This window comes from Stylophora pistillata, chromosome 1, assembly GCF_964205215.1.
Source record: "Stylophora pistillata chromosome 1, jaStyPist1.2, whole genome shotgun sequence".
In the NCBI taxonomy this organism is placed as follows: domain Eukaryota; kingdom Metazoa; phylum Cnidaria; class Anthozoa; order Scleractinia; family Pocilloporidae; genus Stylophora; species Stylophora pistillata.
In genome coordinates, this window is record NC_142519.1 from 7,274,751 (window position 1) to 7,291,975 (window position 17,225).

A 17,225-nucleotide genomic window follows, 5' to 3' on the forward strand; every position below is an offset into this window, starting at 1 on the left:
AATTGTTCCGCCATCCTATTGTCTGATCAAAAACTTCTCCGATCCCTTTGTGCTGACTTCTCACTTACAGACATTTGGCGCAAAAACAACCCGCGCAAAGTAACTTTCACCTGGTCTAACAAAGACCATACCCAGGCATCTAGAATTGACCGCTTTCTCGTCGCTAAAGGCTTAACCCTAGTAACGAAATGTAATATTCTTCCATGCGTATACGACCTATCCGATCATGACTTTGTAAAAATTGAACTAACGACTAACCCTTCTAATCACGGTCCTGGAATTTGGAAGTTCAACAGCTCTTTACTCTCAGATGTAGAATTTAAAAACATTATGTCAAAATCGATTAATAACTTTAAACTTAAAATTCCCGAATTCGCCTCCCTTCGCGAATGGTGGGATGCTCTAAAAATTGAAATCCGCAAAACAAGTATTTCACACTGTATCCGTAAACAGAGAATAGCAAATGCCAAAAGAATCCTAATTACTAAGCAATTAACCCATGCTAAAAACGCTTTACATTCTAATCGCTTAAATAACCCAGGTGTAATTAGCGATTTGGAAAGCCAATTGTCCTCTCTAATCTCGAAAGAAGCCGAAGGAGCTAAAGTCCGCTCCCGAGCACAATGGTTCGAAGAAGGCGAGAAACCAACACGCTATTTCTTCCGTCTGGAGAAAAAACGAGCTGACATGAATAGTTTTGAATCTTTTTTTGACGAGAACGGTGTTCTCAGAAATTCTCAAAATGATCTTGAAAGAATTTTAACCAATTTCTACAAGAATTTATTCACCAAAGATCCTCTTGATATGCGAATTCAAACTGAAATAATTGACGACCTCGAATTTTCACTGACTGATTATGAGCGCAATCTATGTGAAGGCCCTTTTTCTAATAAAGAATTACTTACTGCATTGGAAGGCCTTCAGACCGGCAAGTCACCCGGTTCTGATGGTCTCCCAACAGAATTTTACTCGTGTTTTTGGAACGATTTGAGCGAATCTCTCCTTTCTGTTTTGAACGAGGCCTTTCTTGCTGGCTCCCTCGCGGATAGCCAGTACGAGGGCCTCCTACGACTCATCCACAAAAAAGATGATCGACGCCTCGCAAAAAATTGGCGCCCAATTTCCTTGTTAAACACTGACTACAAGTTAGCATCTAAAATCATCACTGAACGATTGAAAAAAGTCATGAACTCCATCGTGCATTCAGACCAAACGTGCGGCGTGGTCGGCCGCACTATCTTCTCAAATTTGGCCTTACTTCGTGATGCCCTTGACATGATTGACAAAACTAATGAACCAGGTATTCTCATTTCCTTAGATCAAGAAAAAGCTTTTGACCGAGTTGACCACGAATTCATGATGAGAGTATTGCGTAAATTTGGTTTCGGCCCCTCCTTTTGTGGGTGGGTCGAACTATTTTATTCTAAAGCCTTCTCTAGAATCATTGTTAATGGCTCCCTGTCCCCCCCCTGTCCACTTAAGAAGAGGGGTGAGACAAGGATGCCCATTATCTCCTCTCCTTTATGTGCTAGTTTCAGAAGTATTATCAACGCAAATCCGTAATTGTAAAGATATTGAAGGTTTCCTGCTCCCCGGAGCAGGGGGCATTCAATACAAAATATCCCAGTACGCTGACGATGCTACTTGCATCTTAAAATCCGAAAGATCTCTTTCTTCACTTCTCCGAGTCGTATCAAAATTTGAACAAGGATCTGGCGCTAAACTGAACACGTCCAAATCTGAAGCAATGTGGTTAGGAAAATGGCGAACTAGAATTGAATCTCCCTATGGCCTTAAATGGGTCACTAAAATGAGAGTGCTTGGTGTTTACTTCTCAAACGGCCTCGTCAATGTCGACGACGACAATTGGCGGGCCAAATTAGACAAACTAAGTTCGGTTCTAAATCTTTGGAAACAAAGAGACCTGTCTTTTATCGGTAGAACCTTAATTGTAAACACTCTAGGCGCAAGCCGTTTATGGCACGTTGCTAAAGTCATCCCCCCACCCCGTTGGGTGCACGATAGCTTTAAGTCGATCATTTGGCCTTTTATCTGGAAAGGAAAAATGGAAAATGTAAGTCGCGATCGCTGTTGTGCGCCCCCATCCTCTGGGGGCCTCAACGTCGTTAATTTTAAAGCTAAGTGCGCTAGCCTGCGCCTTTCTGTTTTTTCCAGTTTAAGAGATGACTTTGGCACATCCAAATGGCATTACCTAGCTCGATATTTTTTAGGACATAAGCTAACTATTCTAGATCCCCGTTTTTCTTTTCCCACAAATTCTGGCCCCTCTTCCTTCCTTCCTTCCAATTACTACCGGCTTTGTTTAGATAATTTCCGTACCTTGCATCAGAAAACTGGTGCCTTACCTGATTTACTCACCAGTAAGAATTTATATCTTTTGTTGCTTGACCCCGTCTGCGTTGCACCCCGGTGCTCCGGTTTTTGGGCGTCTGCTATGGACCGCCCCATCAATCGTTGGGCCTGGGTGTGGCGCAAGTCTCGCCTAAAGCTAATTGAGGACAAGAAGAACGATCTAATTTGGCTATTGATCCATAGAATGATCCGCGTAAGATATCTCCTAAAGTCTTGGGGATACATCAATAATGACAAATGCGCGATCTGCGGTAAAACAGAAACTATTGAACACTGTTTCTTGGGATGTCCCAGAGTTGTGAAAGTCTGGGACTATTTCTCTCCCCTTTTTCGTGTTCTACTCGACTCCCCCTTCTCTATCTCCCCTACCTCTATCTATTACCCCTTTTCCCTAGACCAATCTACCACCAGTATATCCTTATCTAACTTTCTCAAGGCAACCATCATATATTGGTGTTGGCTTGCCAGAAATAAAGCTACCTTCGAAGGTTTTCTTTTGAGCTCCAACGCGATTATCGACTTAATTAAAAAAGATGTCCAACTCAGAATTCTTAGCAGCGACACTGATACCTTAAGGAATTTTTGGTCTTTTAAAAACGCATTTTGTTCGGCCGATGCTGGTAAACCTGTCTTCTTTCCCTCTCTTGCTCCCCCCTGAACCTTTGTATATAATAAAACTTGTTAAACCTCGCCCATGAGGGGTCCTTACTCCGGGCTACAGGCCCGCGCGCTGTTTGCGCCCCACATGGTCGGGACAAAACTCTTTGTAAATAGTAAATAGAACTTTATAAATAGAAAACTTGTAAATAGAACTTTGTTAGCTCTTACAGGTGGGCGCTTACTCCGGGCTGTTATCGCCCGTGCGCTGTTCGTGCCGCCTGTAAGAGAAAATGTCATTAGTTAATGGAGACCTGTAAACACTTAAGTAACTCATAATTTAATTCGAATACTTTAATCAATTAGAATTGTAAATAGATATCATTGACGAAATAAAACCGCCTGGTCTCCAGGCTTTTATATTTAAAAAAAAAAAAAAAAAGTACTGTCTGCAGTTAGATATAGCTCTTTGGCATACAAAGCTTTGCTTTCATGTCCAAATTAAGCACTCTATCTAGGATGAGTCATCGCCGTTGCAATTGCGCATGCTCGCTAGTTTACTCTAGTTTGAGCACTCTGGCATGGCTTAGACGATACCACAAAGGTTGGGTCGTTTGGGGTGACCGTCTCGGTTCTCCCCCATCCTAGCATTAGCACTGCACTGATGAGGCCCAGAAGGCCGAAACAGTACTGTCTGCAGTTATATATATATATATATATATATATATATATATATTACGTCCTTTTTAGTTACGTCCTTTTTTCCTCTCATAATATTTATTCTGCTCTGCTTCAACGTATTGAGCACTGTTCCACGCGAAAATCGACTTGCAGACTTCCTATATTATATATATATATATATATATATATATATATATAACTAACTGCAGACAGTACTGTTTCGGCCTTCTGGGCCTCATCAGTGCAGTGCTAATGCTAGGATGGAGGAGAACCAATATGGTCACCCCAAACGATCCAACCTTTGTGGTATCGTCTAAGCCATGCCAGAGTGCTCAAACTAGAGTACACTAGCGAGCATGCGCAATTGCAGAGCAATGACTCATCCTAGTTAGAGTGCTCAATTTGGACATGAAAGCAAAGCTTTGTATGCCAAAGAGCTATATCTAACTGCAGACAGTACTGTTTCGGCCTTCTGGGCCTCATCAGTGCAGTTTTTTTTTTTATGTTTAAGGTGGACGGCCGGGCCCCCGATGAAGGGCGTGTGCAATGCCCGCCGACCAACAGGACTAATCCCCCCCATGGCTTGCGTGCAATGCCTTAGGGTTGGGGTCCACCAGAAACGAGGGTCACCAGACACCAAACTCGCTGGGGAATCGAACCCCACCTCAACAAAAATTAACACACTCACACCAAAAATTGAACACACACACTCGATAACTTAAATAACTTAAACTACTTTTTAGTTTTCATTTTTAGGTTTTAAATTTTTAAACTAATATTAAACTATTTCTTCGGAGTGTACTTTAGCACATGTCTAGGAGGACCATTTTGCGGGTTGAGAACAAAGGCAATTGAACCAGGAGGAACTTGAAGGTGTGATGTTAACCGTAGGAGGTCTACTCTATCACCTGAAAGGCCAGGAGGTGTGGATAGCAATTCGAGAATTTCACTTCTGGACTTGGAAGAAATGACTGACGAAACGGAGGGTGGCACGGTTATCTTATTAGCGACTGGTACGGAAATCGACTGGGTTGTATCCGTTGTAGCAGGCTTCTTTACAGTTCCTTTTGAAACCGGAGAAGACTGGGGAGCAGCGCGTTTACGGGAGACATTGTCTGATGGTACTTGGTCAACCGATGTGCAGGTTGGAAAACGGTCCTTGCTGGCCTCAAGGTTATCGCACTCTTCAGACTCAGCAACAACGTCATTAGGGACGGGAGCAATTGTCTCAGCTGTCACATCATTTTCTTGAGCTACAGACGAGGGTATGTCCATCTCTACTGATGTGTCTACAGCAGGTTGAGCACCCACGGTCGCCTGACAGTTCCTAGCTAGATGTCCACCTTGACGGCATCGGAAGCATTTGCCCCTAAGGGGACACTCCGCCGACTTATGACCAACTTTATGACAAGTAGTACACTGGAGGGGTTGCCCCCTATACCAAATTTTACAGCGGACGCCACGGATAGAAATAAACGGTGAAATGACATTCCTAATAACCATTTGGACAATGCGTGACCCGGTGGACACTGAAGGCCTTCCGGGCCAAACCTGATTGCGAACAGATTTGACCGTACCATATGCGGACAAAGCTGTGCTGATGGCGTCGTTTGATCCCTCAAAGGGAAACCAAGAGACTACAACAGTAGTAAGCTGGGGAGGAGGAGGAGGGGGTTTAACCACCCTACACTCTACATCGCCCAACTTGATGACACCTAGCTCCTCAAAAAATAACTTAGCAGCATCGCCGTTCTCAGCAAAAGTGACTCTCGCAACACGGCCAGGACATGCCTGCACCGCAGCCACCCGATGGTCAGACTCACGGTCAAAAAAACCCAGCAACAAACCAACCGCTTCCGAGAAAAGTACCTCCTCAGGGAGCCCCTGACAGTCAACGTCGATGGTCCTATTAAAGGACACGACCATGCTGAAACTCGGACCCAACCCAAAGACAAGTCAGAGGGATGGGTGACCGAAACAGAGAAAAAGCAAAAAGGAAAGCAAGTTCGGATCGACCGAGAAATCCCAAAAAAGGGATGGGCGACCAAAACGGAACCAAAGAAAACAACCACTGCCAGGGAGGAAAAAGTCGCAAGTTTTCCCTCCCGGCAGGTACTCACTTATCCAACTCAGACCTCGAAAAACACCAGAACCAACTTCAAACTACAAGAGTATGAAGCAACACTGACCATGCGAGACCTGGGCCTCATCAGTGCAGTGCTAATGCTAGGATGGAGGAGAACTAATATGGTCACCCCAAACGATCCAACCTTTGTGGTATCGTCTAAGCCATGCCAGAGTGCTCAAACTAGAGTACACTAGCGAGCATGCGCAATTGCAGAGCAATGACTCATCCTAGTTAGAGTGCTCAATTTGGACATGAAAGCAAAGCTTTGTATGCCAAAGAGCTATATCTAACTGCAGACAGTACTGTTTCGGCCTTCTGGGCCTCATCAGTGCAGTTTTTTTTTATGTTTAAGGTGGACGGCCGGGCCCCCGATGAAGGGCGTGTGCAATGCCCGCCGACCAACAGGACTAATCCCACCCATGGCTTGCGTGCAATGCCTTAGGGTTAGGGTCCACCAGAAACGAGGGTCACCAGACGCCAAACTCGCTGGGGAATCGAACCCCACCTCACAGAAACAAAAATTGGGTACACAGAACTAAAACGAACAAGGACAAACAGACCAGTGCAGTACACCAACAAAGGAGACCAGCACATGGACAACAAAACAAATACTCACGAAAGGCTACTGTGCAGTGCACCAACAAAGGAGACCCAGCACAAGCAGCGGACAGACACACTTACAAAGTAGACAGAACGAACGATACTAGCCCAGTGCAGTGCACCAACGAAGGAGACCCAGCCCATGGGTTACGAAACAGATACTAACAATTAGGCTACTGTGCAGTACACCAATGAAGGAGACCCAGCACAAGCAGCACAAAGACACGCTCACTCAAGCAAAAGATCACACGTCACTCAAGCAAAAGAAGAACGAGGCTACTGTGCAGTACACCAATAAAGGAGACCCAGCACGAGCCTAACCGAGACACACTCATTCGAGCAAAAAAGGAAACTAAATAACTACGGGGAGCAGGACTAAATGGAAAAGACAAGGGAGTCGTTTACCACTGAAGCTATGATGCCACGGGCGCCCCACTGACGATGGAAGACGCGACGACGCCTGTCAGACTTGCACCGCCTGAAGGAAATTGGTAAATAAAACTTCAGGCGGGCCTTGATAGAAGCAATCACCGCCACAGCGCCAGGACGAACGTTACGGACACGGAAATCGTTCCTACTCCGCCAAATACAAAACTTAGAAACATTGAGCAGATAGACAAAGACACGCGGGACAGAAACCAGTTCACTAGAGTTGAAACCAAAGAGGACATGACGTAAAGAGATGGCAGGACACATAGGAGAGAAGGAAAACAGCAAGGACTGGACCCAGGCGAGAACACTCTGAGCAAGTGGACAGTAGAAGAACAAATGCTTGAGTGACTCGACCGTGGGTCCACAAAAACACGAGAGAGGAACAGATAAACCAAAAGAGGAGAGACGCCGGGCGGTGTACAGGACGCCGTGCGCAATCTTCCAATTTAGGTCGATGACACGACGGTCAAGATAAAAGAAGGATAGGGCACGCCACGTGGCAGGCCAGTCAAGGTTGGGATAGATGAATAGAAACTTAAGGACACAATAAGGCTGGACCATGTTCTCAGAGAGAAGATATAGGTAGCAAGACTTGGTAGACATAGTAAGAACGGGAAAACAAACAAGAGGGCATGAAGAGCCGTAGACTAAAGAGTTTTTTGACGTGGCGAAGGCCCCGTCGAGCTTACGCCAAGCCAAAACCAGAGCTTGATAGAAGGGCGGCAAGACCCTGAAGTCGAAACTAAAAGGACGAGAAAACACAACAAGAGGAGAGACACCAAACAAAGAGTTAAACCAAAAGGACATGAGAGCGACCCAACTGGATGGGGAGGAGACGAATCTCCTCACCCATTGACCAAGGAGGGCCCTCACCTTGGACTGAATATTAACCACAGAAAAACCACCAAAAAGGGGAGATTGAACCACGGCCGAACGGGAGACAAGCTCAACCTTGCCAGACCAGAAAAACGAGAAAACAAGACGGGAAAGCTTCGCCTCCACCCAGGCCGGCATGTGGATAAGACAGGCCACATACCAAACCCGGGAGAGGGCGAGAGCGTTAATGACTAGGGCCTTGCCATGAAAAGAGAGAACACGAGAACGCCAAGACTTGAGAACACGGTCCACCGCATTAATGCGAGGACGCCAGTTGTCTTCATCAAGGTTACCGGGGCCGACAAACACCCCCAGCACCTTGAGCTTAGCAGGAGACCAGTCAAAAGGAACCGGGGGGTCCGTACGACCCCGCCAACCACCCAACCAGAGACCCTTGGACTTAGAAAGGTTGATCTTAGATCCAGAAGCTAGTTCAAAAAGCTTCTAAGTCTCAAGGGCAGCCAGAATGCCAGAATCAGTGGTAAGGATTAAAGATGTATCGTCCGCGTACTGCGAGATGGGAGACAGTACGGGACACCCAGGGAGAGACAGACCCTTGATACGGGGGTCTGCACGGATACTACACGCAAGAACCTCAGACACAAGAACATATAGGAGGGGAGAAAGAGGGCACCCCTGCCGGACACCACGAGAAAGGCTAAAGAAAGGAGTCAGGAACCCATTCACATTGACCGCGCTTTGAACATGAGTATAGAACAAGTCGACCCACGCGACAAAGGAAGGGCCAAAGCCCATGGTGACAAGAGTGGACCGCATGAAGCCCCAATCCACACGGTCAAAAGCCTTCTCTTGATCGAGGGACAGGATGGCGACAGGGGTGCCAGAAGACTCAGTATAGCTGACAACGTCTCTAAGCAGAGCAACATTTTCTCCGATAAAACGGCCAGGGACTCCGCATGTTTGATCTCGGCTGACAACGAGGTGTATTACCCGGAGGAGACGCCCAGCTATGGCACGAGAAGCAAGTTTATAATCCACGTTTAGAAGAGATATGGGCCGCCAATTTTTGGGGTCAAGGCGGTCCCCCTTCTTGAAAGACAGAGTGATGATACCTCTGCGCTGAGAGAGGGAGAGAAAACCAGAGGAAGAGCATTCATTAAGAACAGAAACAAGATCAGAGCCAACCACGTCCCAGAAACGGAGATAGAATTCCATAGGCAGGCCGTCTAAACCAGGTGCCTTGTTACGAGCCATGCCCTTGAGAGCGACGAGGACCTCTGATGATGTAAGAGGGCCCTCACAACTGTTGGCCTGATCTTGAGAGAGAACAGAAGACAAATTTTCAAGAAGAGAAGATTGAACATGAGGGTCAGTAGGTGAGGCTGTATAAAGACTAGCATAGAAGGAACCAAGAGACGCACAGAGATCGGCAGAAGACGAGACGATAGAGCCATCAGGCTCTCTCAGCGCAGAGATATGACGGTCAGCGGAACGTTTTTTCTCGAGACGAAGAAAATACTGCGAGGAAGACTCACCCTCCTCAACCCATCGGACTCTCGCACGCACCTGAGCCCCCCTCGCAGCATGGGAATCAAGCCGGGCAAGCTCAGAACAAGCAGACCGCCAAGGGTCAATGCAGGAAGTAATTCCAGAATCAACTTTGGCCTGAAGATGCTGGACAAGACGTACCAGGGCATCTCTGGATGAAGATGTTGTGCGGGCTTTATTTGCACAAAAGCGGATAGTAAGCCCCTTGATTTTACTTTTCCCACGATCCCACCACTTAGCTAGAGAAGGAAAGCGGGGGATGGCAAGGCGCCAAGCAGACCATTCATCACGGACTAGTTGCCGATAGTCCGGATCGTCGAGGATGGAAGTATTCAGCTTCCAGTAGCCTGGGCCAGGTGGAACGGCATCGGGAACAGACAGAGATAAACACAAACCGCGATGGTCCGAGAACGGACACACATACACGGAACAAGACGACACTGATGGGACCCACGCAAATGGGACCCCAAAAAGGTCAATACGCGACGCTAAACTGCCATTCCACCTGGTCCAGGTGAACCCAGGAGTAGTGGGGTGGAGATAACGCCAGATGTCAATGACGCAGGACGCCTCAAAAAGATGGTTTAGTGTGGGAGAACTATCTCCAGACAAGGAGGCGGGGTCTGGGCCACGCCTATCTCGAGCCCTATCAAATACAGCATTGAAATCTCCAGCAAGGACCGTAGGGATGGAAGGGTCGATCCTTGAATGAAGGCCATCGAAAAACAGGTCTCGTGCAGGGTTGCAATTAGGAGCATAGACACAGACAACTCGGAAAATTTTATCATGAAACGAGAATTCACATTGTAAGAAACGACCATCAGCAGACCAAGACTTTAGAAGGGAGATAGAGGGACGATAGAGAACAACACACCCACAAGAGTGAATAGAACCCGGGGCTAGCACAGACAAGAAACCAGACGAGGAAAACCACGATGAACATTCAGTTAAGGAAACACAATGAGTCTCCTGAAGGCAGATAACATCCACCTTCACCGGGAGAGAGCGCAACCATTGCACGAGACCATCACGCTTCGACCGGTCCCTGATGCCATTGACATTCAAAGTAAGGAGAGACAAAGCCATGAGGAAGAGATGGATGACCCTCATGAAAGCCAGGGCTGGGGCTGGGGTTTCCCCTTCCTACTGGGAAGATTGGGGACAGCCCTCGTACGCTTAGAGACCGTACTCGCCAACTGAGTATGAGAAGGAACCATGACACGTTTCTTAGAGCGTTTCCTGGAGACGATGACATGCTCCTCGTGAGAGGAGAGGAGAATTCAGAAATATCAGGAGACTCTGAGCCCTGAACAGGGGTAGAGTCCTGAGAGGAGAATTCGGTGATATCATCATCGACATTAGTGACACTTTGGCCAACACTAGTATTAGTGGTTCTTTGACCAGACTTAACTATTTTACTGGTACTTTGACCAAACTTAACTTTGACCAGACTTAACTATTTCACCGGTACTTTGACCAGACTTAACTAAAGAACTGGTACTTTGACCAGACTTAACATTATCAATAAATAATTCACTGGAATTAACTAAAGTACTGGTACTTTGACCAGACCTAACATTATCAATAACTATAGGACTGGTACTTTGACCAGACATAACACTATCATTAACTAAAGGACCGGTACTTTGACCGGACTCACTATTATTAACTAAACTGGTGTTTTGACCAGCGATACTATTATTAGGAACACTATTTATTTCTGAGGCCTCAGATTGTTTAGGAACGTTATTTAGATTACTGATTTCATTATTACTGGCTTCGCCAGGAGCAGAGATAACCATTTCTTCAGACGGAAGATCAACAGATTCGTTGGGTGGACAAGGAACGTTACCCGGCAGATTTGCCACATCTCCAGAAGAAATGGGCGGGAAATCAGCGGCCGGGGGAACAACATAGGGCGTAGAGCCCCAGACATTTCCGGTACGGCGGGAAGGGCAGTTACGGGCGAGATGACCAGCTTCCCCACATTCCCTGCATTTTCCATTGAAGGGACAGTCAGCAGCTTTATGACCCATGGTTTTGCAGATAGAGCAGAATGGCTTGATACCACGATACCAAATGCGCACAGGGTAACCGTCAATGGTGATTTGTGCGGGGATAGGTTTCTCCATGGACATGGTCAGAATTCGTGATCCAGTAAGAAGATGTGGACGCCCCATGAAAGCCTGACGTTTGCAGGAGAAAACTTTGCCAAAGGTCTTGAAGTCCTCGCACAGGATCGCGTCATCCCCTTCAGCGGGGTAGTGATGGATATAGACGAGCGTGTGTGGACGATCGGAATTGGTGACACTACATTCCACACCATCGAGATTTATAAAACCGGACTCAACAAGACTCGCCATATCGTCAGGATCTTTGAAAGTGAGGCGAATAAGGCCTCCCGGAACGAACTGAACCGCAGATAGTCTATTAAGGTCGATTTCCTTTTCCAACATTTTAAGAACAGCTGGTCTAGGGTGGACCGTAACTGCCGCCGTAGCATGGACAACACAAGTTCTAGCACATATTAACATTTTGAAAAGGAATAGGAAGAGAGAAAAAAAACAAAAAGGAAAGAAAGGAGAGAAAAAGGACTACAACAATTGCCAAAAAAGGCAAAAAAGGCAAAAAAACCACCAAGTTCAGCAAAGCTGAAACCTGGATGGGTTCCCAACAAAGTTCGGACCCCCCAAAAAAAACCAAAAACGAGATGGGTGACCGAAAACAACAAGACAAAAAAGACTGGCGTTCCACTCCCGGCAGGTACTTAGCACAGTCGAATAAATTTGAAAAATGAGAGAATACTTACAAATCCTTTGCCCACGATGAGGTTTCGGACCAACACTTTACCTTGCAAAGATGAAATCCCGCGTCAGGTAATTAGGGCGCACACTGTTTCGACCTATGTGGGCCTCATCAGTGCAGTGCTAATGCTAGGATGGAGGAGAACCAATATGGTCACCCCAAACGATCCAACCTTTGTGGTATCGTCTAAGCCATGCCAGAGTGCTCAAACTAGAGTACACTAGCGAGCATGCGCAATTGCAGAGCAATGACTCATCCTAGTTAGAGTGCTCAATTTGGACATGAAAGCAAAGCTTTGTATGCCAAAGAGCTATATCTAACTGCAGACAGTACTGTTTCGGCCTTCTGGGCCTCATCAGTGCAGTGCTAATGCTAGGATGGAGGAGTTGATTTGAATGTATTTCGAAGGGCGCTTAACTCTTAGAGGAGCATTCATAATTATAACGAACTGGTTCAAGACTTCAGAGGTAGTTCATCGTTTTATTACGACAGCTCTGTTTCATATGGTCGAAAATGACCACACTCATCTGGTAATTTCAACGATTGACCGTTAACTTACAATTACTGGCTATAAAAGCTGGAATACGGTTGCTACTGGAGATATAAAAACAGCGCAACTTATCCATATGAGTCATGTGACTGGTATGCATAATTTCAGAGATTGTTACTTGATTATGAAGTTTTTAAGGAGGTATCTGTTTTTATGGGGGCATGAACTTGCAAGCTCATTTCGCTTGTTTAGACTGCAAAGTTTCTTTTTACATATGATCGTGAATTTTTCAAAAAGACATAAATTACATTTCTTACTAATGTTGTTGTACGGTTTGCATTGTTTGATGATTTTCCGCAATAGCTTGAAAGGTTCGTTATTGTCCTTCAGAGTCCATATGTGTTTAGTTAATTCGGTCTCTTGTCTCTTGTTTTGGTGTCCGAAGGAAGCCGTGTGGTTTCTGTACTGTTCTTTAAAGTTTGTCGCGAGTCTCACGCGTGAATCTGTTGACGTTTCAGTTGTGACTGTTGCTTGGTAGACTACGTTTGATGTGAGGCATTTTCCCTCTAGAGGGCATTGGTCTTTTTTCTGGCAGTTACATTCTTTGTCTAGTGTTTGTGGTGAATTTTGTGACTGGTTGTAATCTGATACTAGCTTTTTGTTGTGTGACGCGACGATTGTTTCGACGTTAGGCATACAGGAGTAGCTTATCCTTAGTGTGTGGCGATTAAAGATCTTGTGTAGAGACATGTGAATTAATCGGAGCCTATATGTTATCCCTGATTGCGGCAAAGTTTAAAGATCGAGTGGGCCTTTAACGTGACGATGGGCTTCCAGTATGCAGAGCTACACCTAAAGAAATTGAAAAAACAAAACAAGAAGTTAGCAAAATTTTCAAGTCTGATGGCCTGAAGATCACCATTGAAGCTAATAAGAAAGCAATCAATTTTTTTGATGTAACCTTCGACCTCACAAATGAATCTTACAACCCATTCATGAAACCGAACAGCGAACTCCTCTATGTTCACAGTCAAAGTAACCACCCACCTGCACTGCTAAAGAACATCCCGGAAAATATAAACAAGCGATTAACCAGCATATTATGAAGCAAAGAAGTTTTCGACAACGCCAGCCCTCCTTACCAAAAAGCCCTCTACGAAAGTGGCTACGACTATAAGCTTACATATGATCCACAGCCAGCCAAAAAGCGCAACAAAAATCGCAAAAGAAAAGTGATATGGTATAATCCACCATGGAACTCCAACGTTGAAGATCAACCTGGGAAGAAAGTTCTTAAATATTGTTGACAATTACTTCCCGAAAAACCATCCATTACAAAAGATCTTCAATCGCCAAACACTAAGGATAAGCTACTGCTGTATGCCCAACGTCAAAACAATCCTCGCGTCACACAACAAAAGCTACTATCAGATTACAACCAGTCACAAAATTCACCACAAACACTAGACAAAGAGTGTAACCGCCGTAAAAAAGACCAATGCCTCCCCTAGAGGGAAAATGCCTCACATCAAACGTAGTCTACCAAGCAACAGTAAGTTGCTTGGTAGACTACATTTAATTATGATTATTTGGGGTGGACAGTGTAACGATGTCACTTGGATGGCCGCGCAATAACCCAGATTAAACTATAAAACGAAACTAGTCTTTATTCATCCGCCATGACAACCGGAAAGCATGGCCCATACAAAATATCCATGATCCTTTGAAATTCCTTAGAACTTCCGCTAGGACAACTTCCGGTAGAATAATATCAAAACATTACAGAGAGGGTCAGGGTTTCCCTTGTATACAGAATTTGTTTAATTGAAATTAGCCTGTATCCGTAATTGGATCCCCCTTTGTCATCCGCTTAGTTGACTTCGGTCGTGTATCTTTAATAGATCCTTAGTTGGGTTTCATATGGGGTTATAGGCTTCTCCTACCCGGTCACCTTGAAAAGTTAAATTTCCCGGGAGACCACGTCTCCGATGACGTAAGTCACATCTTTGATTGCCGTGTTGCCAGTATGGTTGTCCTGTTAGTGTAGTGGTCATCACACCTGACTAGTAACAGGAGGGACGTGGGTTCAAATCCCGCTCAGGGCAAATGTTCTTTTCAAACATTTATTTTATATATATATATATATATATATAACAAGTTAAAAGGCCTCGAGCCAACAGTGACGCCGCGCCAGAAAGATTCAAAGGGATTCACAGTCCAAACCTCGATAAATAGTAGGAAAAATATTGTAGTACACGAGGACGGACAACTTGGGCTAAGAAAGATATACACTCAAATAAAAAGTCTAAGAAAGTTTAATAAAATACGTGCGTTGACTTGAAAAGCGAGAATTGTACTAAAATTCCCAATCAACGCTGAGACCGGGACCTTTGATGCCCGCCCAATTTGAAAAAAATCTCCGCATTAATTATTAGTTTATTCTTTTTTTGGAGTGAAATTCCTGGCGCTTATTCAAGCGCCAGGAACTCTACATCTTATCGAGGGTTTTATTAGGACAGACGTTTACTCAAAGCCAACTATAGTCACCTGTATCTCCCACCATCAAGTGCTCATCCTAAATACGTTTCAAAGCTACTCCTTACACTGTGGCGACGAGGTTACAAAGAAATTGCTCCGAACAAGCTTTTCTTGTCCAGAGAATAACCGAATACAAGGGTTATCTGGTTACTCAGGGTTACCCTTCCAAATTAGTGGATGACCAGTTTCGTAAGGCCTCTACCATGCCTAGAAGTGATCTACTTAGGACTCATGACAGATCTAAGAGGAAATTATTCCCATTCGTGACCACATTTAATCCAAATTTACCTGATGTAAGTCGCATCATTAAAAAACATCTGGGGGTTTTGGAATCCAATCCCAAGTTAAAAGAGCTTTTTCCTTCAAATTCCATCATAGCATCCTTTCGCAGATCTAAAAACCTTAAAGAATTGTTGGCGCCATCTCGTTATGGCCCTAACATTGAAAGCGAAGGGGTTGCTGAGGACAAGGGATATTTTAAATGTAATAGAACAAGATGCGATCTTTGTCGCAACCTCTTGGTTGAATCTAATTCCTTTTTAAGTTTTCAAGCAAGCAAGAGTTACAAGATGCGATCGAAACTTTCCTGTGATTCTAAGAACATAATTTATTTGGCTTCGTGCAAGAAATGTCGCCTACAATACATTGGTTCCACAACAAATGACTTTAGAGTTAGATTTCGCAACCACAGGTCTGCTATGGTCACTAAGAAAAAGACCTGTGAAGTAGCGGTACATTGTAACAAAACACCACATGATCTAAGCGATTTCTCATTCCAATGCATTGATCAAGTGCAGGCGACAGTAAACAATTCAAGTTACATCGAGAAACGTCTAATTACCAAAGAAGCATATTGGAGCGGACAGTTGTTCTCTCTGGCACCCTTCGGCTTGAATAAGCGCCAGGAATTTCACTCCAAAACAGAATAAACTATAATTAATGCGAAGAATTTTTTCAAATTGGGCGGGCATCAAAGGTCCCAGTCTGAGCGTTGATTGGGAATTTTAGTACAATTCTCGCCTTTCAAGTCAACGCTGGTTCCTTAACATTTTCAATGGATTCGACAATTCGAATATTTAGTTAAGTAATGAGCGGGTGTGTTTAATTTCTGGGAGTGAGTGTATAATTTTTAAGTGAGGTGGGGTTCGATTCCCCAGCGAGTTTGGCGTCTGGTGACCCTCGTTTATGGTGGTCCCCATCCCTAAGGCATTGCACGCCAGCCAGTGGGTTGGGATTAGACATGTAGGTCGGCGGGATTGCACCTCCCTTCATCGGGGCCCGGCCGTCCACCTTAAACATAAAAAAAACTGACGAGACCCACACAGGTCGAAACAGTGTGCGCCCTGTCTGCAGTTAGATATATATATTTATATCTTTAACAATTATTCGCCGAAGGCGAGGTGAATATCGTCGAATAATCCCCGAGACGAAGTCGAGGGGATTATTCGACAATATTCAACGAACCTGAGGCGCGAATAATTGTTTTAGTATAATTTCAGAGCTGAGCAACAAAGAAATTTCTAAAATCATAACATTTTAGTAACATTTATTAACATTTTATTTTGACATTTTATATAAGCCGCGTGGAGCGGTTTATGTAGAGTCATATAAGGAACCGCTCGACCAATCAGACTGTTGGAAACTCTTTGCTCAGCTCTGAAATTACACTAAATATATATATATATATATAACTGCAGACAGTACCGTTTCGGCCTTCTAGGCCTCATCAGTGCAGGATGGGGGAGAACCAATATGTTTACCCCGAACGATCCCACATTTGTGGTATCGTCTAAGCCATACCAGAGTGCTTAAACTAGGAAAGCCTAGTGAGCTATGTGCAATGCTAGCGGCAATGACTCACCCCACAGTGCTCAATTTGGACATGAAAGCAGGGCTGCAGACAGTACTGTTTCGGCCTTCTAATGTTATCAGCAACGAATTGGGTTATTTAGTCCAAGACATTTAATTGCTACTCAGAGTTTTATGCTCCCTGCAGAAGCAATCATCAGGCAACTGCCTGGAAAACGGTTACATTCAAAGTTATTTGAAAAAAACGGTTACATTCAAAGTTATTTGAAAAAAACGGTTACATTCAAAGTTATTTGAAAAAAACGTGTGCTATGTAGCGCGGCGCGCGCTAATAATGTGATAACATTTTTAGCAAACATTTCCTAGAGTGTCTACAGGACGATGCTA